General features: G+C 40.0%; 1 protein-coding gene across 1 annotated transcript in view; it reads left to right on the forward strand.

Annotated features, from left to right (window-relative positions):
• Window positions 1–26235, forward strand: part of FREM2 (FRAS1 related extracellular matrix 2) — a 165110-nt gene that overhangs the window by 46406 nt on the left and 92469 nt on the right. The gene's annotated exons all lie outside the window — the stretch shown is intronic.

Here is a 26235-nt window from a genome sequence, read left to right on the forward strand (position 1 = left end):
AAAGAAAGAAAGAAAGAAAGAAAGAAAGAAAGAAAGAAAGAAAGAAAGGAAGGAAGGAAGAAAAAGAAAAAAAGAAAGAAAGAAAGAAAGAAAGAAATCCCATTAACCAGCACATAGTGTTAACTTTTCACAGAAGACATACAGATAGGGAACTTACACTTACTTGTGCCTGCTTCCTTATTTCTTTTTTATTTGTTTTCTCTCTGACTTTTAGTGGCCTCGGTATTTGGGAGTCTCTTCCAACTCAAATGTCCTTACTCTCTTTTTTAATTTAAACTAAGTCCTCTTTGTCTTTGAAGATCTGGCTTCAGCATAGTCTACTTTGGAAAACCATTAGTGACTTATGTGAAACAACTTCTTTGTGCTCCCTGTGCCATAAGAGTCTTGAGTGAGAGAGAGAGAGACAGAGACAGAGAGAGAGAGACAGTGTGTGTGTGTGTGTGTGTGTGTGTGTGTGTGTGTGTACCACATGTGGGCATTTTAGTAGCTGGTGCTCCTGTCCATTTCCCCCTGGGAACTATGTTTCCTTCATCTGTTCATACTCTACCCCTAACATACTCCTTGCACATCATGCAGTTGTTGAATACATGCATTTGTGAATAAAATAGGGAACAGATTTAGCTTTTAAAGAATTAAGAACCCAAGAAGGTCTCTAAACAGTTGTAATTTTAATACTGAATGGATGGAATGTATATATTTTATTACTCAGATTTTTAAAAATTCAAAACAGGATCTAACACAAATCTAAAGGAAACAATAAACCAACACCATATTTTTCTCGAATGTCTATGGCAAAGTGCAGGCTGCCAGAGATTATGTAGCATGCATAAAACTACAGGGAAACTTTGCTTTGACTTGTGGAGTGCATACCAGTTCTGAACTATAATTTAAAAATTGGACCTAATAGTAAATTACAACAAAGTGACGGCCAAGAAATTTTTAAGAGAGCAGAATAGAGCAGTGAAGGCAACAGCTTACGTCAGTGTTCGGCATGTAATTGGCATTCACTAAATATTCATTAGTGTGGAACACGTGATGTTTCTGGACTGCCAGTTTGGTGTGATTTAGTGAACAGTTGGTATTGAGGCACCAGGGAAATGAGTCTGGACTATAAGGAGGTGACAGATGATGAAAGTTCCTGCATGCCCTGCATTCTAAGGTTTTGGACTTTGTCCTCAAGGCAATAAGAAGCTAGTGAAGGATTTTCATATGGAAATGCTATGATATAGACTAGCATTTCAGGAAGATTATTGGGGAACTAAGTGGAGCTTGGACGACAGATAGAAGAGTGTGAAATGATGGACAGATACAACAGGTCGAAAGCTATTGCAGGAAGATTATGTAGGAAACTGCCGTGGCCAAAAAAAAAAAAAAAAAAAAGAGGACGGATTCCAGAGATGTTAAGGACTTGGTGGCTGATTAATATGGAAGTGAGTGAATGAGCCGCTGGTATGACTCCTCACATTCTGCTTTGGTAGTTGAAAGGAAGAAAGCCCTGTTTCCTACAATACAGAATACATACATTATGTATCAGAATACATAAACAACTTTGCAGAAAAAAAAATAGAGTTCAGCTTTGGACACACATGTGAGTTCCAAGTGCTTATGGGACACGAAGGCAGGCGTGCAATGGAAAATGCATGACCTTGCTTGGGAGCTGATGAACGTGGATTGGATGAGTCTGCAGATTTTAAGGGCATTGGAGTCCGGTGGGAGCTAGAGCCATGAGAATGGATCAAGATCAGCCAGACAAAGCACGTTAAAACCAGCAGATTGCTGAGCATAGAACCCTGGAGAGCAACAGCTAAGGAGTCTCTTGAGAAAGCAAGGTCATGAAAAGCTTGAAACAAACGAGACATCCAGAGAGCTCAGAATAAAACCTGGCAGGTGACATCAGTTTCGAACTTCAGAAATATTAGCTATATCATACTAGGCAGAGTCCCTAACCTCTCTAAGTCCTAGCTTCTCGATTTGAAAGCAGGTATGGCTAAAGTATCGATCTCCTAGAATTTACATGAGGATGAGGTGATATTGTATATGTGGAGAACTTGTCAATATCTAGCCCATAGTAAGTGCACAGTAATTGCTGTTGGTGGAGACAGTCTTAGTAGGAATAGAAATTATAAAGCAGTGGTAGTTGTAATAATGGTTATCATCATCACTCTTGTATTGAGAGTTTCAAAAATAATTTAATACGAGTTTTTAAATTGGCAAATATTGGGAACAAAGGAAGACAAATGATAAAACCTGCCCAATGGATTTGACAACTTAGGCTGGATTGGTGACCTTGCACAACCCAATTTTGGTGGGTACCAGGAGACCTCCTGCAATGTGGATAAGGTGTTAATAGAAGGTAAGGAAACTGGGATTCATTATGTAGAGGCTTCTTTTTTGATTTTTATGGGAAGGAAAAAAAAAAATAGGGCAACAGTTAGGTGTAGCCCGTTCTGCCTAGCATTCCTGGCGTGTTTCAACCTGATGCTTCTTGAAACAAAATTGTTCCACCCATAGATGCCTTCTTCTGCTCACACTGGAAGAGTTCTTTCCAGAAGCCTGAGCCCACCCAGCCCGCTCTGATCATGCCTGTCTCCAAGACTCCACCCAAGTCCCAACTGCTCCATGAAGTCTCCTGTTACCTCCCTTCCTTCACTCCTTCACAGGCTCCCTGTGTTCACTCCTTTAGTGGATAATCCCTGCACCCCAGCCCCAAAGCAATATGGATTGCCTTCGTGCTTTTCGTCTAATTCCCAAACAGATCCTACCCAGTCCCTCTAAGGGCAGGGATTCCAGGTCGCACTAGGTGATGCAGTATATTGCTAGACCTTGTTTTATTGATAATGATAAAGTAGTTGGAATATATTATGATATAATTTAAACCTACTTTTTTCATTAGCTTAGAAAATGTGATATCGGTGAGGGTGCCTGGGCAGCTCAGTTGGTTGAGTGTCAGACTCTTGATTCCGACTGAGGTCATGATCTCACCGTCATGAGACTGGCCTCATGTCTGGCTCCATGCTGAGTTTATAGCCTGCTTAATATTCTCTCTCTCCCTCTGCCCCTCTCCCCTCCAAAAAAAAAAAAAAAAAAATTAAAAAAAAAGAAAATGTGATATTGGTGTCAGAAACCCAAATTTACGTATTTCTTTAATTTTTTAATGTTTATTTTTTAGATATATATATAGAGAGAGAGAGAGGGAGAGAGGGAGAGAGAGAGCATGAGTGGGGAAGAGGCAGAGAGAAAGAAGGAGACACAGAATCCAAAGCAGGCTCCAGGCTCCGAGCTGTCAGCACAGAGCTTGACACGGGGCTCGAACTCACATACCGTGAGATCAAGACCTGAGCTGAAGTCGGACACTTAACCGACTGAGCCACACAGACGCCCCTCATACATTTTTAATGTCTGAGAGCATTCAGAAGACCTCGCCTGCGGATGCCTACACAATTTTATCTTTCAGTTTAGAATGGCTTACATTTATAGCTGTTTAAATAACAAGATGAATCATAGTTCTTCAACTATTCCTTCCACTCTTATAGTTTAACTATTTGAGTCAGCTTCATGTTATAGAAATACATAATTGTGATTTATAAACATTGAAGAATGGCAACAAAGCAAACTAAGTGAGATTTTAAACATGCGCCGTTTGAGATGGGGCTTTACCAATGCGTGTGCTGTTAGGAGCTATAGCCTCTCAAATGAACTTGAAAATCTATGAGTTGATATGATTATTTGGAGCCAATCAGTACATTTAATGATCATGTTACTCTCTGTGCTATAGTCTTTGCTGCAAGAACAAAAGAGACCAGGAAAATTACAGGATCCTATTTGCAAGCTTTATTCCTCATTAGGGAACAAATGGATCATTCCATATTCGGTTGTAATTTCGTTACAGCACTCGTCATGATGAAAAATTTAATATAGTGTTATTGGCTCCGTAGGCACCAGTACATGTGATAATTAAAATTTTAATCGCGGATAGAGACCCAGTTGTATGTCCCCACTTAAGAAAATCAAGTTCTTGTATATTAAGGTTTTAGGAAACTTTTATGCATGACATTAATTTGGAAGCTTGCCCCAATATTAGTGGTTAGTTTAAAGAGGATAGGAATAAGGATTAGACTTGCAACTCTTGACTCTTTGCCTGCCTTAATAGTGATGAGGAAGAACAGTTCCTCCGGAAAGTGAAGAATAAGTTTCATTGGTAAGCAGTGCAGCCCTCTTGTGTACATACAACTCACACACACACACACACACACACACACACACACACACACACACCCCTTCCATAATAATATTTAAGAATATATATTTTTGCTTTATACACATTGACTCCACATCCTCACCCTCTAAGATATGTCACAAGGTAGGAAACTGAGGCACAGAGAATTTAATAAGATCTCTCAAGCCATATGTAGTCATCGGCAGAGCCGAGATTCAAAGCTCCCCAGAGCTACCTCAGAAGCGCGTGTTTCTTCCACAAAACCATGCTGCCCGAAGCGAGGGCAGAATGGCCACAAAAGAGACATGTGAGGCTCATGCCTGATTCAGCCCTGAGAGGGGAAACAGTGCTAGATGTTCACAAATAAAAAATGAGAGAATGTCAGGAGTATGCTGTGCTCTTTTAACACATTTTAAAACATTGAAGAAATATTACTGATTCCAAGTTACAAATAAGCGGAATTACTCTCGAATGAAGATCTTGTGTGCCCAGAAGCGAGTCGTGGAATGACCACAAACTTGGAGCTTAATAAATTTTCCTGAAAAATCAATATACGGGGACAGTCGAAGTCAGTGTGGGTCTGTAAAATGTAGTACGTGGCAAACAACTAGAAACGTGGACCTCTCTTGTTCCAGGGAAGTCACTGTCAGGAGTGAATTAAGGCACTGGACATATTTGCTCTTAGTTTTTCCTACGGAACACCACAAATCTGAGAAAGCTGTTACCTTAATAGCACTTCACTTAATGGGCTCCCTGACCCTTAACCTTTTGAAAGGATTGTTTTCATTTTCTCTGAAAATGAATGGAAGCAGCTGTGTTCATCAGTCATGGGAAGTAATTATCCACCTGGAAGGTTACGTAGTCACTGGTCTAGGCGTGCATTTTTGTGAGGAAGTGAAAGTAGGAATCATTTCATCAAAACACCAGTGACAAATCTCCCAAAGCCAAAGTGTGTACGTCTAGGGCCGAAGTCTGATATGCTGTCTGAAGGTAAAGGAGGCTCTGAGGTTTTTCTGAATATTTTTTTCTTACTGTTCATCTAAAAAATATTGGCAATAAAAAATACATGTTGATCAGAGGCTGGAAACGTGCTGTGAGTAAACCACTAAAAATATATCTTTGAATCGTTCAACTAAAATAAGGCAAAGTAGCACTCTAATTACAGTAACAGCTAGACAATAATCTTCCAGTCTTGAAAATTTCTTCCTTATAGGATACCCAACTGTTCAGGTTTTAAGTATCTCTACCTGGGCTTGAGCCCATGTTTACAGCCCCCACTCAGCCTAAGTGGTTTACAGACCCATTTAGGGCAGGTGAATAGAGGTGGATACAACTTTAAGAGTTCTGCAAAAATATGCATTTGTAAATCTGATAACGACTATTTCTGCTGTGCTCTGTGAATCAGGATTCCCTAATCTATATGATATAGAATCATGAAAGTGAGAAATAGGGTCAGATGCCTCATATAGAGCAATTATGTGGACTACTAAGGGTACCGGAATGTGAATTCGGCCTGGGGGACAAAACGGGCTAGCTGTGAGGAGCTCCACGGTACCATCACCTTATAAAGCCTTTTTAGAGTCCATAGGCACAAATAAGGTCTTTGGGCTTTTCCCAAGGCCGATTTCATTTTTTACTTTCTCCACTCTTCCAAAGCTGTTACACTTGTACATCTGCTTTCCAGATTTCAAATGTGATTGCTTTTGCATTCTTTCTTATTCTCTGGTTTTGGAGGGATCATGCCATTTTATTGTTTATAGGGTTATGATTTTGAGGGGCTTCCAAAGTATCTACGTGTAATCTGTGCATAAGCTTCTAACCATGAGCCTCAACCCTTTTTTGCTACTACACTACAATAGTTCTTCCAATGAGTTTTGAGTTCAGGATTTAAATTAGGATTTAACTTGGTACCCTATCTCTACATTGGCAAGAACCAACATTTGTACACTATAGCAACTGTTCAATAATCATCAGGACAAAAGCAATCATATTGTTGGTCAAAATGGCCCAATAGCAAGATCTGAACTAGGTTTTCTTGCAAAACTTAGACATTGAACTAGGACTGAAAATACTGTAATATTTTACGTGCATAAAACTTAACATACTTTACAAACTTATGTGTATAGAACATTGGAATAAAAGAGCAAGTAAGTAAAACGAGTCTCTGTTGAACAAAACTGATGCCACTAAATCCATGCACGATACTTACAGATATGTCCCTACGTGGGGGTCTCCTCTTGTCCAAATCTATTCTTAACTTACAATCCAGAGATGCTCCAGCCAAGCTGATATTTGGCATACTTGAGTAAATTTTCCACCAAAGTTTTTATCACTCTAGATGGTATGTTCTTTACCACTATCCTTTCTCCCCCAAAACTGTATGTGGCAAGATGTCTTCCATTTGGTTCACTTAGAGCCTGCATTCGTCTCATTATTTCAGTCTCCCAGAAGATTTCAGGGATAACAGTAGGATGGGGGTAGAGAGTCTAGCAAAGGAAGTGAGCATCGATAACATAAGTGCCAGCAAACTACTTACAATAATGGAAGCAAGAGAAATCTGTTTTCGAAAAAACCCAGAAACTCAAATGGCACAATGGGGCCATTTAGTGTAAGCACAGAAAGTCTTATAGTCTCAGTAAGCCACGAGGCATCACTTTATTACAGAGCAACACAATAACAGCTGTTCATCATTATGTTCCTGTATTCAAGCCTGTGTGTGTCCCTCCTCTAAACCACTGTAGCACCCTTCACTCCCCAATATTTCTGTCCCTTCCAAACACAACAGTAAAGATGTCTTTCTTTGTCTTTTCCCTTACCACATCATGAGCTTGCCTTTTATGTCCGTGTCCCCAGCACCTAGCACAGTGACTTATTCATGGTAACTACTCATAACTACGTATATAATAAATGGACTAATAAAATGGGTAGTAACTGGGGCGCCTGGGTGGCTCAGTCAGTTGGGGTCTGACTTCGGCTCAGGTCATGATCTCACAGTTCGTGGTTTGAGCCCTGCATTGGGCTGTGTGCTGACAGCTCAGAGCCTGGAGCCTGCTTCGGATTCTGTGTCTGTCTCTTTCTCTCTCTCTCCCCCCCTCCCCTACTCACTCTCTGTCTTTCAAAAATAAATAAATGTTAAAAAAGTTAAAATTGGTAGTAATGAATATATATACGTATGTATATGTGTATATATATGTATGTATATGTATGTGTATATATACGTATATATATACATGTGCATATATATTTTTTTTTTTGACAGAAACAGTTACAGGTAAATATTGCTGAAGATCAGTGAAATACTTTGGAAACAAACCATGAAAAGTCACATTCCCCTAATTCTTACAGGAATAGAAGGGGAGAGATGGAAAAAAGATAAGGTGAACAGAGTCAACACAAAGATGTTTTTGAATTTAAAGAGTGTCAGCTAAGAATATAAATGATTAACACCCATGAAGTCAGAACCGAAGCATCTGAAATATGCTGTTACTGTAGCTCTAGCTAACAGATTAGTGGCAAACCTTAGCTCTTCTTTGAATGACCCCAACTTGTTACCAAATTTAAAATAATCCCAAATAATTCTATAGATGTCAACTCTTTAATTAAAAAGGAATGCCACCATCCTCCTCCAGGTGTTAAGAAGATTTGCAACAGTACTTGTCCTCACAGATGCACCGATGCAGTAACAAATCATCACAACCATTATTTATTTAGTTTTACATAAGCCAACGTGACATTGAAGTTCCCTGAATTACCTATTTCTCACTAGAAGCCAAACTGTATACATTCAGATTACAGCTTGTGTTTTTCTAAAGCAAAGTCATTCATGGCCAATAAAATATTAATTAGGGAGAATGGCCCAACAATCCTCATATATTAAGGTGATACCCACAAAGAAAATAGAACTATAAGGAACACAAATAGTATAAGGAATCTGCAGGATTGGGGGGGGGGGAGGGTAAATATTCACAAATTCACCAGGTTTTAATCTAATTCAATTATTTTAAATTCTTTTTAAAGTGTATTTTTTTTATTTTAAGAAGAAAAGTGTTGCTGGGATGGGCACTGGAACCAATATTACACTATATGTCAACTAACTAGAACTTAAATAAAAAACTTGAAACAAAAAAAGAAAGAAAGAAAGAAAGAAAGAAAGAAAGAAAGAAAGAAAAAGAAAAGAAAGAAAAGAAAGAAAGAAAAGCGTTGTTGCACATGCTATTCATATTTTGTGATACATCTTCATAGGAAGTTCCAATCTGGGCCGCAAAGTCAATCTTGAAACATACCTCATTTAAATGAAGTTATTTGGACTTCATGCCATAGTTAAAATCTTTGGGTATATTCCCTAACATTTCATCATTTTTTTTTTCATTCTGGCACGACTAGTTATAAAGTTCTGGCTTGGTGCTTAATTAGCTCCCTGGAAACACCAGGCTCACTTCCATCGTTCCTCTGTGGTTTTCCCATATTTTGTCTTTTAAGAAGGGATAAACTTGAAAATTTAAAAATATTTGTCATAATTTGCCCCCTTCTCCTCTAGTGACCGAAGAAGTCTAGGTTGGCGCACCAATCCAGTCACTGTTATCTCAGATCCCTTATATAAATCCTGTCCATAGAAAAGCTCGGTTTTTCTTTTTTTTAATCCAATATATCCGAGGCACAGATTGAAACCAGGAAAACAGACGGTCAGTGCCGGGGTATTATCCATATTTTTAGAACAGAGCTGGGGGCAAAAGTGGGAATTTTCTTCCTGAGTGTGCTTGCTTGCCTACCTCATTTCTCCTTCTTCTCCTCCTGGCTCTTTACGGCTAGCCTCTGTTTGGGGCCCTGTGCCAAGTTCACATTCTGGTAATGTACACGTTCGAGTCTGCACGATCAACCTGTATGAGGAATCCAGTCCCGTTGCTCACTCTCGTGATCCCTGTACCATATACATGAGGGAATCTTGTCTCACTGAAGACAGCACAAATACTCATTCCTAGGTATTCAGGGGCATCTTGTTTTGTAGAACTCTTAGAGTTTCCTTCGTCTCTACTCATCCGTCCTAACTTGGCCTTTACATAATTGATGCTAACTAGGAACCCTAAAAATAAGTTCAAAATCTCTGGACTTTTTTCTTCATAACAACGTCCCAGGACTGTTGGATTTTTTTGATGAGGCCTGTAAACAAGTTCTTAAGTAGAAAAAGAAACCTGGGCACTATCGAAGCTATCATATGTCTTCAGACTTTTCCCAAAGAAAGAGCTGCAATACCGTGTAGGTATGTTGACCACAACAAGAAATAAGGCTGTGGTCCAGATTTTGCCAAAACATATCAGAGTGTCCACATTTATATTCACGACACTCAAAATCATTTTTCTAGCCACAATTCTCTCTAGAAATGACAGAGGCAAAGGGTGGGGACAGGCCGGTGGGTGGTGGTGGAAAGATGAAGTAAACCAATCATGGGATTCTTCTTCCAAGGAGTAAATGCTCTAAACTCCCTGGCCGACTAACCAAGAATAATGGTCTAGAGTAGGCAACAATTAGTGGAATGTCCATCCTTAAAAATGTCTCCTCTGGCAGAAGAATAATGTCAAAAAAACCCCTTATTTAGAAGAAACGTTGCAAAGATAAAATCATGCATATTTTAGGCCAAATAACTGAGTTAAGACAAGTTGTCCTATAGCTGACAATGTTTACGTGCGGTTTATAACTGAGGCTAGGAGGAAAGAAGGAAAATGCAGAGCTGAAGGGCCAACACGCAAGGAGTGAGGGCTTTAAATGGCCAGAAAGGGATCTGAGTACTCCAGAGAACAGAAAGGGATCTGAGTACTCCAGAGAACGAGCGAAGGTGTGGAAGAGGAATTTACCAACACAGGAGGTGCGCAAACTCTGCCTATTTGGCAGTTGTGACTGGGTCCTTGGTGGAAACCAGGGCAGAATTCCAAATACTGGCCAGGTGTAGCTTTCCATACGAGCTCAGATATCTTAATTCAGACCTTGAGAGTACAAGCTAGGGCAGTTCCGTCCATTTCCCTTGTTCAGATTCCCTGAGTCCAGCTTCTGTAATGTCTATCAGGTATTTCCTGTTAGAGTCTCACCACCCACTGATCCTGACCCTCCCATACTGACACAAGACAGTAAAAAGGGAAGAAATATGGTGTTCCCACATTTCATTCACTTTGTTATCGTTAGGTACTAACACGTATTATGAGATTGTCCTCTCGTAAGAAACCATTTTGAGAATCTTCTATATTCCTCAAAGATCATTTTCTTCTTATTCTTTAAATGATCTGGTTTTCTGTTTGTATAAATTTTATCTTGTAAGGATTTTCAGTGTCAGTTTCTTGACGGCCCAAAGTGGATATATATGTATATGCGTATGTGTGTGTGTATAAAACATACACATACACATATACGTATATTCATTTGTTGCCCTAAATCTCCAGAGCACCTGGTATACGTACAGTTCCATGCATATATGACCCAGTAGTGGCGTTAATTAACACTTTCCATCTTCTTTCGGTTCTTCAGTGAATGAAAGATATTTTCCAACAGAACTGGACAGCAACCAGTTGAGACGTGAGTCGTTGACTCAAAGATGTCTTTCTGCTCCCTTCTAAAATTGATGAGTGCCGAGCTACAGCATTTATCCCATTCTCATGGGAAGTAGTTACCGATCAGGGTGAGGAAGAAGTGCAGACTAGGGAACAATGTGCTTTCAGATTTTTTATCTGTTTATCAGCCTTAACGTTTTTGTTGCAGCATTATCCTCTTTCTAAAACCCGGCTTAGTCAGTTCTTCCCGTGCCGGTTGTTTTAATAGCTTCAGAAGCATTCTTTTTCGTAAGCCTTTAAATCCCTTATCAGAGCTGGGCAGATCATAGGGTTCAAATATCCACAGGGAGTAAGATCCAACTCAAAAAAATGGGAGGCTGACATGGCTCGTTGTACATTGTTGGTGATTTCAGCTGCGTTTTTTGGAACTGGCCAAAATCCTAATCTTTGTCTCCTGTGACATCTGATCCCGCATTTGACTAATTAAAAAACATGGCTGGGACACTATCCTGTTCAACCACAAAAAAAGCAAAGAGTCTCCACCAATCCCTGTGGTCTCTCCGGAACAAGCATACCAGTAGTCCGTTGTGTTTATGTGAACTTAACTTTGGTTTTGTTGGTATTCTGCAAGCTCACGTATTTACTTTGCCATTTAGATTAGGGAATGGAAGTGTCTTGAACCAGAATTTGTACAGCTGACAGAAAAAGGGGGAAATGACTTCATTTTATTGGTTTTGTTCCTCAAGACTATAAAATGCAATCCCAACTTTTGGTGTCAAATGTCTACAATTGAAAATCATATTACTTGGATGCGATTGATGCTGTACAAGACTCTCTGCTCATATGTAGATTTTAAATGGTTTGTACCCAGACCCATCTTGTCCCAACAGACATTCTATAGGACAGAGTCTCACCCAGTACCTTGAAAACTGGGTTCCCTGGTGAGATGAGATTGGGTAGTGCCACATGCTCTATCCCTCCCATACATGCTTAGAGCACATTCCCATATCGAAGTCCCTAAGACATGTGAGAGTAAAGAATATTGTATACATAGCTTAATCCCAGGACATTTCTCTTCTAGTTGACTCAGTGATTTTTTTTTAATATCTAGGAACAGACAGGAAAAACAAGATTTGAAAAAACACATTTTGGGAAATGTTTTCCTAAATTGTTCAGTGGAAAACTACATAAATGGCTGTACGTTCTATATTTTTGGAGAACGTTTCAGACAATATTTTCATTCTTTTGTAAAAGCAAAAGTGAGGATCTGTGCGTGTGCACGTGCACATGTGTACATGTGTGCACACTAGCACACACATGAATTGGAATATGCAGTGATTCTCCTCTCAGTTCTGGAAAGGCATGGAAAGCTGGATGGCCTGTATTCAGTGTCCAGGTTTGCCTTCCTACAATCACCACGGGAAGCCCTCCCATATCCCACTCTTCACTCAGAGATGTTCTAGGGAAGCCTAATCTGCTGAAAAGCTCTGGAAAGGAAATCATTACCCACATATTTGATTTCATACTAAAATCTAAATCATGCATGCACTGTCACTTTGACACAGTTTGGTGATTTCTCAAGCTCCTCACTTCTGACTTCCCAGAGGATTAGCCACAAATTTTGACTGCACAGGAAAACGACTGGTTCAGCTACTTCCTGCAACAAGAACATAAAATCTTTGTCCTAGAAACTTCTCCACATCCATGATGGCTTTGAAACGTTCTGCATATTTATGTAAGAAGAGTCATGTTCGTCCTGGGACTACATGTATTATCAATTCATAAGAAAGCATGGAATTTACAAAGTCAGATAATATGTTTATGTTAAGTTGTATGTGTGTGTGTGTATACATATTATATATACATATTTTATAATAATATAATATAACATAACATAATATGCATATTATATATATATGATAAGTCTAGACCAGAGTTTCTCCATAGCATGATTGACGTTTTGGGCCAGATCATTCTAATTCTTTTTGGTGGGGGAGAGATCTGACTGTCCAGTGCATTTTTCAGTCCCTGCCTCCCTGTCTTCCACACACAAGGCACCACTAGCCTCCTCTCCCTCCCCCTTATTATGACAACCAAAAATATCTCCCAACATTGTCCAGTGTACCCACAAGGGCAAAATCATGTATTCCCCCAGCCCACCCCCAAACCGAGAACTACTTGTTTATATTATGACTTGTATGGTTTATCTTGGCCTAAAAGAATTTGTCAAATGGACCCTCACTTTCTTTTTAAGTTGAGATAGATAGAGAGAGAGAGATGGAAAGAAAGAGAGAGAGAAAGAGAGAGAAAGAAACTTTAGCCTGAGGATTTATACCAAATAGACACTTAGGTCCAAAATGCCCCCAAGAAATCTAGTCATTGTTTCTTTTTATTGCTCAAAATAAATGAGCTCTTAAAGTACTTTACACCATTTTCTTAAGGACTAAAAAAAGAAAAAAAAAATTGTTAGAACTATCAGATTTTATGCATATTTAAATAGGGCCTGAGTTTCCAACCCCTACGTTCATGCCTAAATTGTAAGACCTTAAATAAAGGTTTTAGTTTCTCATCCTGGTTTGTTATTATGAAAATTACTCATCAAGCTTGCTGGCAATGTTTATTTAAAAGTTTTTAATGCAGAGGCACCTGCGTGACTCAGTCAGTTCAGCATCCGACTCTTGATTTCCGGTCAGGTCATGACTTATGGTTCCTGAGTTCAAGTCCCACAGCAGCTCCGCACTGACAGTGTGGAGCCTGCTTGGAATTCTCACTCTCTGACCCTCCCCCATTCAAGCTCGCATTCTCTCAAAATAAATAAGGAAACTTAAAAAGTAAAAATTTAAAAAAAAAGTTTTTAACTGAGATGGCCATTGAAGGATCACTGGAATAACTTATCATTGCTACTAATAATGGCTTCTGATTTACAATAATACATTTTTCTGTCGGTAAAAAGAGTAATTCTCTTTAAACAGACAGAAGTAGCAAATTAAACACCCAACTTTTTCTCACCAGAAAGTTATGTTTAGTTTGAAAGCAAGAGTATCCCAGTTGTAAATTATTTTGAAACACAATACAAAGTTTTCAATTTTAAAAAGACATCAGGGTCTTTCTAAAACATACTTATTAAAACTTTTTACTAAAATTCAGTGAAGGATAGGGTCCTTCTTCTTTCTTGACTTCCATCCATACAGAGTTACTTGCCAAAATAATTTTAATAAAAAGGAGTTATTTGATACGGCAGTTTGGCAAAAGCTATGTCCAATCTTCTAGTTCAAGTATTCATGATATTGGCTGTTTACGGTGGGCATCTTTGGTTAGGCATTTGATTTGTTCAAAGGTAAATTTTAATATTCTAAGGATTGCCATTTTATTGAGGAGAAGATTTTCATTTTTCTTACGGCAATATTTATAGACTCATTTGTATCATAATGCAAATTTTCTCTTCCCCTTCTCTTCCCCTGGCAGAGCATCCATTTTGGGGAGCATTTGGGGGCTATTTGTGAATGGTATCTTTGATTCCTAGTCTCTGTTTATCCTAATGAATCCTTAAATAATTCTACCAAGTTAATATTTCTTTTTTTATTTTTAAACATTTTTATTCATTTTTTGAGAGACAGAGAGAAACAGAGCATGTGCTCTGAGAAAGCAGAGGGAGAGGGCAGAGAGAGGGAGACACAGAATCCGAAGCAGGCTCCAAGCTCTGAGCTGTCAGCATAGAGCCCGACGCAGGGCTCGAACTCACAAACTGCGAGATCATGATCTGAGCAACTTCCCTTCCCTCCTCTGAGCCCCAGGTACTGCATACTCACTGGTTTACCTTACATTTTGTTTAATAACTAATGTAGGGTATTTGGTTTGCCTTCCGTACTAGAGTCTAAATCTTACAGAAGGGACTATGTGTGAACCATCATTCTACTTAATAACTGTGCTGTGAGTCTGTTGAAAAAACAAAACAAAACAAAACAAAAAACAAACAAACAAACAAAAACCACTGTTGTATTGCTGTATGTTGGCTGAATCTTTTTCCTACAAGGTTTCGTGCTCTAAGACCATACCAGCTTGTCTTTATGTCTATTGTGTTTTTTTTTTCTTTAGCAGCTAAATATTTAAAAGAATGGCTTTTATGTTAATCAGAGACAGTAAAATCACCAAAGAGGGCTCTATTTGTAGCACTGGAATAATTTTAAAGGGATCAGAGCAGTCACCAAAGGGTTTTGACTAATTAAATAATACACAAGTTAAGTACAAAAGCTAGCTTTGTAAAATTAATCTGAAATAAATGAAAAGAAAATGTGAAAAACAAACATACTGCGTTGAAGGCCGTCTACTTCATTCCCCACCGCCCCCCTTTCTCTCCCCTTCCTGCTTCCCTCCTTCCCTCTCTCCATCCTTCCTTGACAGACCTCAAAGACAAGGCTTTTTTTAGTTTGTCACAGGAGCAATAGCCAGGAAACTAGACGTGATTCCACGTATTTCTTTTAAATTTTAAGTCTAGAAATCTAAAACATCCAAACCTTGATTTTGTTTCTGAGAACAAATAGAGCTAGGAACACGTGTCCCAACTCAAGAGTTAAAAACAACAATAACAACAGACTAATTCTAAAGTATCTTTGGGGTGATCTCTGTTAGCTCCAATACTCTAGGATTCGGAGTTAAAATTTGCTCATGATATTGTAATTCATAGAATGGCTATTATGCTGTCATTCCTTCTTGATCCCTCCTTCCCAGCCATTAAATTTAAATTTCTGTAGTAATAGAAACAACTCAGGTGAAAGAAGATTTCTTCTTCTTTTGTTTTGTTTTGTTTTGTTTTGTTTTTAACAGATCCAGGTACTTCTGGGATTTTATTCTCTTTTATATTTTTGTCTCAACGTGGATACAACATTTTCCAAAGGTAATCCAAACTACAGCTCCAGCTGTAATCCCTGTTAATTGCAATGGCTGTGTGTGATGGTAACGTGCATGGTGCTGTTATACAAATAGGAATTAGAAAAACAACCGCACTTCACAGGGAATTAACTAAATGGTGCTGAACCGGTTACTCAGAGAGGTGCTGGGAGCACCCCTTTCATTTCCCCGTAGAGTTTCCATGGGGTGGGGGGAGATGTCTGGCGCCACAAAAGGAATTAGACTCTGGTTTGAACAGAGACCTTAAGGCTATTAAATTTATTTTAAGAATGTGTTGCCAGAGATCTAATAAATTTATATAATTTGTTGCTTCAGGCGGTGCACGCAAGAAGTCTTGCTGCACCAGGTGTTTTGTTTTGTATTTTTTCCTTTCCCCAGAGGCAGGAGAGGGTGTGGATCTTCTTGACAAAACTTAACTCAGCTTTTGATAGAGCAGTTATTGTTTCTGTGAAAGTACAGGGTTTGGGTTTTTTTTTTTTTTTTTAATTCTATGTGTTAATGGGAAAAATAGGATGGAAAGTTATTTCTGGGCTGCTTTCATGAGAAATAATTAAGTCCCCTTTAACATATAAATTTAAATTGTGTGTGTGTGTATATATATATATATAATTTAAAATTTTAAATTTTATATATATTTCATACTATTTCATACTGTTTTAAGCACACAAGTTTTACGATCTTATGTTGAAGAATATATTTGAAATCATATCATAGTTTATTAAATAAAAAGTCCACCAGACTAGACCTGAAAACCCCTGGGAACTTACTCCTCTTCTGCACATGGCTGCTTGGTAATCTTGATGAAATTACAGCTTTCTGGATCTTGGTAAAATTCGGCAGTGAGAAAATATGCAAATTTGCAGCCCAGGCCTCATTCTTGTTCCAAAATGCTTGCGGTTTATGGTTGTGTTGTTCATCTGCATAATGGCTTCTTGAACTAGTGTGTGTTCTTGTTTAAAATACGGTATCACACTTTCATTTTCAGAACAAAGTTTCCTTGGCCACTCAAAGTACAGCATTAAGATGACTAAGTTAGCTTTTAATTTACATCGCACGTGATCATCTGGTAACGTGCATGCTGTACATGAGAGCTTACCTTGCAATTATATGTTTGCTTTGTCCTTTGTCTTCTGTAGATGTACACCTGAATTCCTCATCCTGGCCGTGCATACCAACAGTGAAGGCATTCATTCCATTGGGTTTAAACTTCTAATTAAGAAAGCCAAGTATTGCACAGTTAAATCAAGTTTAGATTAAGGAAATATTTTTTTTTTAAGCCTGAGGTTAGGAGGTTCCCTCTTTTTCTTTTTCTTTTTGTTACAGAGCCTGAAAGTAAGTTCTTTCCTTTGAGGCAGGGGTGGGGGGGGGGGGGGGGGGGGGTTGGGGGGGGGGGAACACGCCGAATGAAACCTGGAGAATTCCCACGGGCTCAGACTTGCCACTCTGGCCCAGATGTGGCCTGATGGAGCACATCACTCAGCCTGGAAGTGTTTTCCTACCAGCTTCCCCAACTTTTGGCTGTGTCCCCATATTCATTCATAAAACAGGGGGGTCTTACTCGTAGGTTGTGTTAATTTTTCTAGGATTCAGTCTCAAATTTTTGGACACTGTCCTTTACACCCTTTGTTCTCCCACTTAATTCTTACCATTTGTCTGCCTCACTACTCGTTAGCGTGAGAAGGTTTGCTGCTGGTGGTGGGAAACACTCAGAACATCACGTTTGCTTCTGTTCTATAGCACTCATTTATTAATTAAATTACAGCAAATGAAAATTAAGCTCGAGTCATCTGTAAATAGAATGCAGACCCAAATGAAGTAATCTGATTCCTCAGAGGAAGTACAAAATACCAGCAGGCTGGATGTGGATCCTAGATCTATGACACACTTGGCAAGTTAAAACATATAATTTAGCCTGACGGTATTTTCTTCCTCCATAGAATGTAGAAATGCCTAATAGGCAGGGTTATTGTGACATGCGTTGAGATAATGTGTGTATTACCAAAATTACCTTGACTTCTTGGCCCCATTGTGTCCAGCCCGATTCTCCATGTAATTTCAGGGTCTCCAGTGCAGAGCTGACATTCAGCCCACTTATACCTGTGCTGGCGTGAGTTCCAGTTGTTTTTGGCCAGGATCTCCTATGACTGGTCAGTGTTGTGCCAATGCTGGTCGCTCAAGCCCATGCTTCTGCTCAAGGGTCGGTGTTCACGAGAAGCTCAGTCCCACGATGTTGCCATAGCTCTGCCTGCAATCCCAGTCCCTAGGTCCAGCCGCCCCAAGCTGGGACCTGCCTATGGCCCCAGGAACCACCAGGAGTGGGCGCCAGAGCTCCGTGGTGAACTTTTCCCCATGTCGTGTATCCAATGACCAGGATATCCAAAAGAGTGCTGCTTGGAACCTGGTACGAATGGGGATGATCAGGTAACTCTTTCAATTTCCGCTTACGGTTTTCTCTTTTCCCGGGAACCAAACATTCATCTGGGAGCCCGGGCATGAATTAGAGATGAGTAACAAACACCCTTACACTGTGCTCTGAATCTCTCCTTTGCTCTGATATTTAAGACTTTGTACAGAGTCTACAACATTGTGCCTGACACATCCACCTCTATTACAATGAGTTCTCTCTCCAGTGGCTCCTTATAGCCCAAAAAAATCACCCTGCATGAGGTCTGTTACTCCTGTTCCCCAAACAAGCATAAATAGGCATGAATCCCAGATGGGGGCTGTGCTAGAACTGATATCCCCAGGACAAATGAGTCTAAGATAATAAGAATCTAGCAGGATTAGGAGTTATTGTGCATCAGAACTCATCCCATGTGTATTATTTTCCTCTAGGTTAAAAATTATCAGGGCCTCTGGCTGGCTCAGTCGGTAGAGCGTGAGACTCTTGATCTCCGGGCTGTGAGTTAGAGCCCCACGTTGAGCATGAGCCTACTTAAAAAAATTAGCCTATGAATTCTTGCTGTCCATGCTGATTGTGGCAGGATAGCCACGCAGGAGCCGGTATCCCCTTTACCCTTTACTGCTATTAGTGCTACTGGGGCCAGATGGCCAGGTTGCCCACCCGACAATGCACTGATGGCTCTTTTCCATTCACGCTCCTGATCACGTGCCAGGGAAAGGGTTGGCTAAAGGGAGGTGAGATGTGTGTGGAGGCGGAACACTTTTCCAATCCTTATGCTCCGTTTTATCTTGTCCCAGAAGGATGACTTATTGTAGCTTGTTTTGAGGCAATACAACTGATTTCTGTTATTTGCGGTAGTCATACTCTGTAAAATCACTGCCAATGCTGAGTGATAGCTCCCAGGAGAAACACAGAGTAAGGTTCCCTGTGAGCCTCTGGTCGCGACGTTTTATTATCCAATCGATACGTGACCTTGTTAGGTGTGTGTTTCTGTTTAAAGATACCTTATTTGGTACATGCTGTAGATTGATTAACAGTAAGCTCACAGCTAACAGCTCTATAACTTATATGTGAACAAGCTTACCTAACACGTGTATTTTTTCCGTAGGGCATCACAGCTTTCTTTGCTCAGGAACACTGAGCTGCACTGTGGCGCTATGATTGTGTGATATTTTAATCAGTGAAATTACCAACACAAAGCACAAAAATGCGGAAGGGGCGGCACTAAGTAGGCTGTGAAAAGGACACTGGTTTACAGTATGAAACAAGAAGGCAGAGAATCTGGTGATGCAGATTCTTCCAAGCCACTCGGCAAGTGTCCAGAACGAGCAAAAAGCCTGGCAAGTGCTGATTTTGGGGTCACAAATTAGTTTTAGTGAGTTGACCAATTTGTGAATACAGAATCCAGGAGTAATGAATGGGCATCAACTGTATATCAACCTCTGGTAGAGTACATGGGTAGGAATTCAGCTCTTTGGAATCTCATGTACACATATACCCATCATGGGTATATGTACGCATCGTATACCCATCATGGGTATGTACTCCATGAAATCACGTTTCTAAGGAACAAAACTACATGTGGTAAAGTGAATTGTGATCTGATTCCCTGTAGTTGATGTGACAGTTACCAAGATATCTGGGCTGCATTTAGGTTTTGGTTATGAAAGATGAACTTATAGGTGCCTTGCCTGAGAATAGCCTAAGAGACCACCATATATGACTGTGCATATCCAATAGAGGTCAATACGTGCTGTGTCTGTTTCTCTCCACCTTTGGGTCTTTGGCGCACTACCTCTCTTTCTGTACGTTTCTCTATATAGTCTCTGTATTTGTGAACCTGATACTTTGTCCTGTGCTGCCTCTTTTTCAGAACGTCTAAGGCAGTGGGAATGCGGTGGCATGTGGGGGGGGGGGTGGCTGTACAGATGGAAGGAAGAAAATGATATATCAATGATCAAAAGTCACTATCGGACAAAAACAACCATTGGAATTATTAAATAGTCGACAAAAGTATAAAAATCTATTGACCATTTTTCTGGGTCTGTCTCTCAGTTTTTCAGGAGCTCCATGAGTCATACTAAGGCACAGCTGCCTTTAAGGTCCAGATTCTTCATCCCTGGGGTGGCCGAGTCAGGCAGGATTGCCTCGAGGCAGGATTACACCCTTGGGGCAGATTTTAAAGCATCGAGATCACTTCCTCTTTTTCTTTACTATCCAATCACTTATACAAGAAGGCAAGGAAGTGAGTATTTAGTAAATGTCCCTAACTCCTACCAAACTGAATTCCCTGAAGTTTCCTTCTCACTGGATTTCTTATCTCCATTCTTAGACTTAATCTTCCAGGAACACCTTCCCCCAATCTCTGTGAATGTCCAAATACCACCCTGTACTTAAGGCCCCATTTAAACACTATTTCTTTTATGAGCTTGTCTTTGATGCCCTCAGGTGAAAGCAGTCCTTCTCTCTGTGATCTCCCACAGCTCATTATCAGTGCCTCTCCCACAGCATTTATCAATCTTCAGCATATACACTTATCTATGTATTTATGCCATCTCCCATACTTGAATATCAGCTCCTGGGGGACTGGGGAGGGTATGTTTCAAAGCCAAGTTGACTGCAGCTTTACCTCCAGGGTTTGCAGTAAACCGTGAAATCCACCTGACTAAAGGCTGGAGGACAAGGCTCCGGAAGCTCTCAAAGTTTCTCGTATGGAAGATTCTAAGGCAAAGTAAAGCTTAAAAGATCATCCTAGCACAGAAATGAAACACAATAAATGCCTTATTTCAGTCTTAGTTTTTGATTTTCACTACAATTAATAACATAGATGTTGATGGCAGCTGCATTGGTTGTTAACCACTGTTCTTGCCTTCTAAAAGAACAAGACTGCTGAAAAACCAAATTATCTAATTTTCGTAGTAAATTAGGTAATATTGTTGCCTTACTCTTTTCTAATATAAATGTCTATTTCTATTGCTGCTTTAAAGGACAATATCCAACTTTTAAAAATGGATGTGATTTTCAGTTCAGCTTTCAGTCTGAACCTTACTGAGGGCAAATGAAATTTTAACAAGCTAGAAAAATCTAACCAATAGAATTAGGTTCTATCAGTAACTAACTTTTGTCCAAGGAAAATATTTGTTAAGATATGTTTGAAAAAAAAAATCAAAGCTAAATGGGCACCTAGAAATTACCCTGATCAAGACAAGTCAGAGGTGTGAATAGTTTTATATTGAAGATGTATACTTTGTCTTTAGAAAAACCAGGCAGCTCTATGTTCTTAGGGAGGGCTAATTGAAGGTTGCAATTCTTTGTTATTCTAAAAAAAAAAAAAACAAAAAACAAAAAAAAAAACCTCTTGTGTTCCCATTGAAAAAGAAAATGAAGAACCCTAAAGACCAGCTGGAAAAGTTCAAAAGAGGTCTTTTCATCAAACCCTTAATGGCTTTAGTGTCAGGGTTTGGGGACAAAGCCTATGGGAGTGTGGTTATCAGCTGGCAGGCACCTGTTGTATGGATTTATGACACAGTTAGGGACTTTAGCTTGTCTCCAGTGACACGCTGAGACTCATTCTTTGTGCATCACAGATGACAGAGTCTGTTTTAGGAACTGAAATAAGTAGCAAAATAATAAATTAAAATCAGAAATAAAAGTAAAATTAAATCGTAAAATAAGTAATAAGTGAAATTGAAGTGAAAAATTGTCAGTTTAAGTTAATTTCACATTCAGTAAGCTGCAGCTATTGGTATTAAAAGTATTAACACTTATTTCCCATAGAGTAAGGTGCTAGAGGAGTTTATGTGGCAGGTGATGAATGAATATATGTTGGGTCTTTTCATTCTTTAGATGAAATACAGAGTTCAATTGTGCAAGGTCAGTTTTAATAAAAAGAATTACAGTAAACGGCAGCTTAGTTCCTCAGATCCCTGTACCTCTCCTGCATGAGTAGTGCCTAAGATTTTACAAATTCCAAAATGCAGTAGGATTCATATGTACAAAAATCAGAGGTTATGTAGCATTTAATTTATTCAGCATTAAGCTTTATACACTTAACTTCCTATTCTCTAGCAAGATACCTACTTAGAAAGCCCAGATTTAGAGTGAAAGCTAAGCATCTAAAACAATTACCTTAGAGCATGTCACTGTCTCACAAAGCCAAGTTTCTCGGTACTGTTTCTGAATTTTATTTCAAACAAAATCTCAAAGCCGCAGACATATGAAATCCTGGCAAACTTGTTCAGCTGTGTGTCACCTGAAACCCTTGATTAACCAGTAACCTGGCACCTTCATCTTTCCGGAACATAAGCACCAACCCAATAATGAGTTTTATAAATTTGTAAGGAGAGATGAAGTTACCTATTCCTAAGACCGTCCAAGCTATTTCATAATGCAATGGAAGGGTTAAACGGGCCTGGAGTCATCAATAACCCCTGGAGGTGTCATTGAGATAAATACAAATCCCAGCGATTCACATTCATGGGTAATCATTTAAACACCTTTACACAGTGTTTAAGAATAGAAGTATGCAGAACATTTTAGAAAGGGCGTTATTAAAAACAATTCCTTTTTTTGTAATATAAGAAAAAGACTCGGTACTGAAAGAGTTATGTTACATTTATGCAGGACATTGATATTGCCTGAGAAGTGAAGCGCTACTGAATTTCTTTCAACGGAGACGTTAGAGTGTCTTAATTCATTTAGTAGGTGTTCCTGTAACAGTTAAGCAAAATGGGCTGGATCATGTGTTGCAATCGGGACAGACCAAGTGAACAGACACAAAAGTAGACATATATAGGATATGAGGTTATGGAAAGCACTGTGGAGAAAAATTAATCAGAATAAAGGGCCTAGAGCATGCTGCGGTTTGCACTAGGGCTCACTGTTTTATACAGAGTGTGAAGGGAAGGCCTCCTTGACTCAGTATTCTTAAAACATGTAATATTTAGAAGTGTGATGTTTTCTGGAATATTTAAGGAGAGGATTAGAATCAGATCTCACAATTAGCTAAAAAGTGTCAAAAAATTTAGAGAAATAGAGAAACTGTGTTTAGTGATGTCTTCTTGGATATAGGGGAAAGAGATAGGAATAAAATATTCAGAACTGTCAACTAAAATTCATTTGTTGAGCACAAGAGTTACTAAAGAGGTCAGGTGTTATTAGTCACAAGTCAAAACTGAAGTATGTGCTTTGTGTAAGCTGAAAACTGTTATGAACAAAAAAGGAATAAAACAAGCAGGAGTCACAAATTAGCCACTCTAGTCCTAAAAATCATACTTATGACACAGATTTCTTCAATCCTCATTGTGTTGCAGACACTACTTGGAACTTGGAGACTAGGATGAATTTCACCAGCACCTGTCCCGAGGAGGTCAGACAGTTAGAAGAAACACACACAGGCATGCAGATAAATAATTACAATTACTGTGGGGCACCCAAGTGGCTCAGTTGGTTAAGTGTCAGACTCTTGGTTTCCACTCAGGTCACAATCTCAAGGTTTTGTGGGTTTGGGGCTCCTGGGTGGCTCAGTCGGTTAAGCGTCCAACTTCGGCTCAGATCATGATCTCACAGTTTGTGAGTCTGAGCCCTGCGTCGAGCTCTGTGTTGACAGCTCAGAGCCTGGAGCCTGCTTCAGATTCTGTGTCTCCCTCTCTGCACCCCCCCCCCCCGCTTTGTTCAGAAAATGCTGAGAAGTTGAGTGTGCCTGGATGTTTCTGTATAGAAGGCTGGAGGTGTTAGGATGAAGAAGGATTGGCTTGGTAGAGCCTGACAAGAAGTACAAGAAGTTTGAATAAAATCTGGCCCGTGATGGAGCCACAATGTAAATGAGAAGGAAGAGAGAAGTGTGGCACAAAGATGTTGTCCTGTAATAATTAGTTGAAAGATCAGAAATGTTTTATGTGTTAGTGCAAGTGATCAAATGTTATTCTAGTCTTATCTGTTACATTCTATGAGAAATGTTCCAAGTAACAGAACACAAACGCAAGAGCTTAAAAAATCTTTAAATATCTTTAAAGGCAATAAAACCAAGGGTTGGCAATAGTAAAAGAATGAATGGCCACTCTGACTCCCCGACAAAAATCAGTATAATGTAGTACAATTATTAAATTTGTACAATTAAGCAAGATGAGGGGATGTCTGCTAACGTGCAAAACCGCAGAGGAATCTGTGAGTGAATCACACCCAGATCAGAGGCTGGAGTCGGCGCCGGAGAGGCTTCATGAAGGAGGTGGTTAAGGGAGCCTGCGAGGAGTGGAAAATGTGAGCAGAAGAATGATGGGCCATCATTTTAGGCCAGAGGACAGAGGGGACAGGAGGAGTGGCTGAGGCTGGCAAATCCATGGGGCAGCGGGCTCTTGGCTGGATCTGGGAGTGAGCGAGTGCATCAGGGATAAGACAGGGTAGGTCAAGGCCAAACTGGAAATCCGCAAGGAAGGCCTGCCTGCCTTGACGCCTGCGGCAGCTGGCGGGAACCAGGCAGAGGGGAGCCAGGCGCAAGGGGACTTCGGGCGGATTACCGGGAGTCCGGCAGGGGGCGCGTGGGCTGGATGTGAGCATGCGCGGTGGGGGGGGGGGGGGGGGGGGGAGACCAGAGAGCTAACTTCTAACTTTTGTGGAATGATGCAATCGATGCGTCACAGCGTGCCGCGCGCCTGCGTGGGTCATCGCCCTTCGTTCTCACGCCGGACGCAGGCGTTAATTAATATTACCTTCCCTTGACTCTCCACATGAGGAAACAGAGGTCTAGGGAAGAAATTTGTTGAAAGTCAGACAGCAGATGAAAAACGAAGTAGGCCTTACACTTCAGGCCCAGCCATGGGCCCTCCTCGCGAAGACAGCACCGTGTGGAGGAGATGGTAGGCATAATACGTTCCTAAGGACAAAATGGATGAACTTCCTGCCCTCTGATCTATTTATATTTGTAAAAATTAACCAAAACATGGAAAGGTCCATAGTCCCGTCCATGTAACACACGAAGGAGGTCCACATCTGTGATGCCTCATTTTACGTAGCTACGACATTCACAGCTTCAACGCCTTGTGTTTCTGTCTTTAGGTGTTTTAAGTTTTCCACTAAGAATGTCACATTTATTGTTCAATGGCCCAATAGTATCTCATTGATTTGATGCACCCCAAAAACTCAAAAGTTGTTTTGGTTTGGGTGCCTATTATAGAAAATATTGAAATGAAGGATTCCTTACAAATATCTTTTTGCTTCTCTTGAAGCAGAAATTCACAGAAGGACTTACAAGATCAAACGGTACGAACCGAACATCTTTTTGTCTCTTGCCTGCATTTTGCCATGTAGCTGCCTGAAAGGCTCGTGCTAATTTACAATTCAAACAGCAATAAACAGCAAAACCAATTTCCCTATATAATCTCTGCTGCACTGGGTATTTTCTCTTTCATCTTCGGTACATGTTGGTTGATAACTCAAAGTCACTGCAACTTTTCTTCTTAAAAATTTCTGGCAGAGATGGACATTTTTTCACGTGCTTGTTCAGTCACTATGTTTCTCCTTGTGCAGATTTTTTGCCCTCCGTCTATTGAAATCATGATGTTTTCCTGTTTCGTTTCTCCTTCTCTAGAGTAGCTCTCTCTACGTGAACTCAGAAAAGAAGAAATTAGAATTAAAATGGTGCCTCTAGCTGTGTTTGTTACTTGGGCTTTTTTCCACCCTCTTCCAGAAAGACTTAAAAGAAATTACCAATGCCTTTGTTTATAAACTTCACTTTACTCTGAAATAATTGGTGTAGATCAAAGGAAATGGAAGGATACTGCAGAGTGATCAGCTGATAACCATTTCTCCTTTCATTTTCCTTGCCTAGCAGCTTTCACATTAGAGAGATCACACACAGTTTGTTTTCTCCTGATAGGCAGCCAGCTCCATTTTGGTGGGGAGGTGGGAGGAGAGAGCCTTATCTTGAGAACAGAATGGAATCAATGAAAAGAGCTGTCTGTTTGCTCTAAAGAATGGAGTGGAGTATAGTGGGGAAGGGAGGCGGAGAAGGGATATTTGTTTTTTCTTAAGTGGTTATAATTAAAGCCTTCCATCCAATTGCTCGGTGAACCAGAGAAAGGTATTTGTGAAGTTTATGTGTGTTTTTAACATCCAAATGAGCCTTGAAGCCTTCTTTATAGAAGAAAACTTGCTCTCCAGCGGCACCTTGTGGA

Source organism: Panthera uncia, assembly GCF_023721935.1.
Source record: "Panthera uncia isolate 11264 chromosome A1 unlocalized genomic scaffold, Puncia_PCG_1.0 HiC_scaffold_16, whole genome shotgun sequence".
In the NCBI taxonomy this organism is placed as follows: domain Eukaryota; kingdom Metazoa; phylum Chordata; class Mammalia; order Carnivora; family Felidae; genus Panthera; species Panthera uncia.